At 48.6% G+C, this 4,257-nt stretch overlaps 1 pseudogene; it reads right to left on the reverse strand.

Annotated features, from left to right (window-relative positions):
- Window positions 1-1,438, reverse strand: part of LOC119339355 — a 2,049-nt pseudogene extending 611 nt beyond the window's left edge.
- Between the last annotated feature and the right edge of the window lie 2,819 nt (window positions 1,439-4,257).

Genomic DNA, 4,257 nt, shown 5'->3' on the forward strand with positions numbered 1-4,257 from the left:
ATCGGCATAGTAATTACCATATAGAACACGGTGTAGAGCCTAATGCCGAGCCCAAGGTTCAAGACGGAGAGGCTCTGGTCCACGGCGGCGCTGACGCCCGCACACTCAAGCGATACTGTGAGGGACATGATGGTTGTGCTGGTTTACGGCGCCGAGCCTTGTTCTGCAAAAGAAATTTAGTAGTCAATCTCATCATATCACGTACTGACAATGAATTGAATGTGCCGCTCGATCTAGACGCATACCTGCATGACGAGCCAGGCGGCCCAAGCGGCGGCGCTGAGGATGACGAGGGCGACGCGAGTCAGGGTGGACGACACGGTCCGTTCCCGCGGTCCGGCTCGTGGCTCGCTCGGCTCGGGCCGGCTCGGTCCTGGCCCGCTGAAAAAATCGGCCGGTCCGAGCTCAGGAATCCGGCCCGACAAAACTTCGGTCCGGTCCAGGCTTTAACCGAGCCGACCGAGCGGACCGAAGAACGTGGCGAGGGCATGGCGAGAGCGTGGCCGGGGCATGGCGAGAGCGTGGCGGGCGCGTGGTGGGGCGTGGCGCGGGCGTGGCGGGGGCATGGCGAGGGCGTGGCGGGGGCGTGGCGAGGTCGTGGCGGGAGTGTGGCGGCCCAGGCATGGCGGGGGCTAAAGAAAATATCGCCGTTCATGTCCGCCGCCGCGGGGGCCGTCCTCAGCGTGGCCCCTGGACTCGCTGGCCCCGGGAAATATGTCCACTGGATGCGCCTCACTCGGATCTATCGTATGCACCAACGAACACGACGTGGGAGGTCCTGCATCGCCGCATCGGGCATCGTCTTTTTCATCTCCGTCCACCGGCCGTCGTGCCAAATTCGTCGCCGATGAGCTCGCTCTGGTGATCTTCTTGGCTCCTCTATCTCCCTCTGGAACTTCCAAAGCTGCCTGACATCTCCATGACGAGCCCCGCTGCCTCCAGCGCCCTCCCCGCGTCGCCATGCTCCAGCGCATGCTCTGGCGTGAACTCTGGCCGGTTCAAATGAGCCGCTCGGTCCGGCTCGGGCTTCGTCCCTGTCGGTCCGGTCCCTGAAAACAGGACCGTGACCCTGCTCGGTCCGGTCCGGTCCGAACCACCGACGGCCGGTCCAAAGGACGGCTCGGTTAGGGACCGGACCGGCCCGGACCGTGTCCACCCTGAGTCGCGAGGCCAGTATTGGCCGGTGGCACCTACGCGACGGTGATGGCGGCGTGCTCCGCGTAGCGCCAGTGGACAGGGGAGGCCGGGACCTTGAGGAGCGGGCCCTTGTACAATGGCATGATCATGGAGCCGCCGAGGCAGACGAGCGCACCGCCTCCATCCTCAGCGCGGCGGCTATGGCGAAGGTGAGGGCCGGGACGATGTTGCCGATCGCGCAGGCCACAGTCGGGCCGGTGGACAGGAACCCGACAAAGAAGGGCACCTCGCTCACCGCCATGCTGCGCGTGCATGCCCGCCCGAGCAGCGTAGGGAAGCTGGTCAATCATCTGGAATCTAACTGCTCAAAACAAAAAAAATCTGGAATCCTTTCTGGACTAGCTAATCTCTCAAATTCGCTGCTAACGAACATCGAATGGGCAGCAGCAACGCACGATAGATATGGTAGCAGATCCAACGGCCTAAGTCACCCGCATGGGAAGTAATTGTCTGTCATGTTACTGGGTTAAGGCCCAGCGTGCTCGCCTGGCCGGCCCAACTAACGCGACTACTAGCTAAGAATTTCGGACCCATGTCTTACTGATTAGTCCCATACGGCTTTTGCAAACTTCTTTACAGATGTTTATAATGTTGATTGTTAGTGCAATTAACACCAAGTGGTCAGCTTGGTAAGCTATCAACAAAAAATTACAATCACTGATAAATGATTCCTAGGTTGTGGTTCTCATCACAACCTCTCTTAGCACACCGACATGGTGTGTTCAGCTTTTTTTTTAAGTATGTCTTGTTTTTTTAGAAGGCTAGCCTGGCTGGTGGAGTGCAATGAATCTTGTTCAATGTTTGTCTAGTATAGTTTGTGCTTACAAAATTTCCTATGATAACTCAATTTGGTTAATCTCACTATATTTTTCGGTAAAAACACAACAGAGTAAGCTTCCCTCCCTGCCGTCATAGAAGATTATAAACATCATTGTTTTCCTATTTTCTCAGTTCAAGCCTTGGTCTTCTTAGCGGCTTTTTGACTCCCTGTTAATGTTTTAAAGCTAGACCTGAAAAGCGTTTTGTTCTATACAAAATAATAATATTGAGCGAACGAAGAAAACCAGCGACAAATAGTTTGTTAGGTGTCCCAAAGAACTCGGCAAGATTATATTGTATGTAGCTTACGATGCTACCATGAGTCTTAATCTTGTTATTTTGTTAATGGCACCTTGTTTATACTAAACAAATAGAGATTCATAACATGAGTTTTAGTAGTTAGTTTAAAAAATGTTAGTAGTACTAATAAATATTGGACCACACGAAAGGTAAAATAATACATACTGCCTCTAGCAGTGGTTGCGGCGACGTGTCTGTGTGGTCGTGTCATCATCGTAATCTTGTATTTGCCTTTGGGTCATTTTAATATAGAAAGGTGGGAGAGGTTAGCCTAAAGCTATCGAGGTAGAGCCCGAGCACGCGGACATGGTGTGTTCAGCTTTTTATTTTATAGCCTACTTTTTCATTATATTGTCTTTTTTCAATATCTTTTTTTTTGGACGTTAGCCTGGCGGGTGCACCCGGGAGATGAATCTTGACCGAAGTCTTGGCTTGTAGTTTGTTGTGGTTATAAAATTTCCTACATTAAGTTTTCAATTTGACAAATATGGCTATTTTTTTCCTGCTAAAACTGTAACAGAGTAAGCTCCCCCGTCCCGCATAGTATAATATAAAGACGATTTTTTTGTCCATTTTGGGTAGTTCGAGTCTTCGTCTTCTCATCAGCCGCTTGAGTCCTTGTTAATGTTTTAAAGCGAGATAGAAAAGCATTTTGTTTTATACAAAATAACATTGACGACTGAACGAAGAAAAACCGACGAGGAACAATTTGTTCGGTGTCCAAAAGAACTCGCCAAGATTACATTGTGTAGTTTACCATGCCACAACAATTGATGAAGTGTCATCATCGTATCGTGTTAATGGCATCTAATTTATATTAAACAAATAGATATTCCTAACATGAGCCTTAATCGTTAGTTCCAAAAGAAATATATTCTTATTAATGTTAGTGGCATTAACAAAAAATGGCTCGTAAAAAGGTAAAATATTTCATACCGTCCCTAGTTTTTTTTGGCGAGGAAACATAGGGTATTTATTCCAAGATCAAAGGATTACAATCATTTGCAACAAGTTCAGCAGATGGGATTGGTTAAGCCAGCATGTAGGACTATCCCCAGTACGGCCATAAGTAGCTAAACAATGTGCAACCCTATTTTGTTCACGAGAAATTTTAACCGGAGTAAACACCCTATTCTCCAACAATCCCTTAAATTCAGGGATAATCTCGGTGGATCTATCCATGGAACCATTATTAATAGCCGCCAATGCAACTGTATAATCTCGGTGGATCATCATCTGGAAAGCCGGGCCCTGGATCCTAAGACTAACACCCTCCATGATAGCATGTAGTTCTGCCTCTAGTGCATCGTTAGAATAGAAAATGCAGATGTAGGCTACAAATATTACCGTTCCCTGGTTATCTCGTAGGATCATGCTAGAACCGGCCGATCCGTCTCTTTCACAATAAGATCCATCAACCGAAAGTGCTACCCAACCAGGTGGCGGTAAAGGCCACGGCTGCGGCAGCAGCTTTGTTTTATCTACCTTTAGAGAAGCTTCAACAACAACTGGGGTTTTATTGTTTATCACTTCACTAGTACTCATAGTATCCAACTGCCAAATAGGATTAAGATAACTACTCAGGTATGAACATGACACCTCCATGGGGGGAATATTTTTACCATGCACGAGCTCATTACGAAGATACCATGTTCGTCCAAGCACCATAATAATCATATCTCTGTACTGATCCAATTGCCCATCAAGAAGATTGAACAACCACTCATCACCAGACCATTGAACGTCCACCCGGCGAGGAATGGGCCAAATCTCCAGCATGGCATCCCATAAAGCAGCAGCAACGGGGCATGCAAGAAGTGCATGAAATGTAGATTCATCTTCCCGCCCACATACTGCACAAGTAGCTCGTGTACTGACATTTCTCTTGTTTTTCAACATGTTCATCGGGTAGAGTGCCTGATATAACTTTCCATGCAAATT

The sequence above is a fragment of the Triticum dicoccoides genome, chromosome 7B (assembly GCF_002162155.2).
Source record: "Triticum dicoccoides isolate Atlit2015 ecotype Zavitan chromosome 7B, WEW_v2.0, whole genome shotgun sequence".
In the NCBI taxonomy this organism is placed as follows: domain Eukaryota; kingdom Viridiplantae; phylum Streptophyta; class Magnoliopsida; order Poales; family Poaceae; genus Triticum; species Triticum dicoccoides.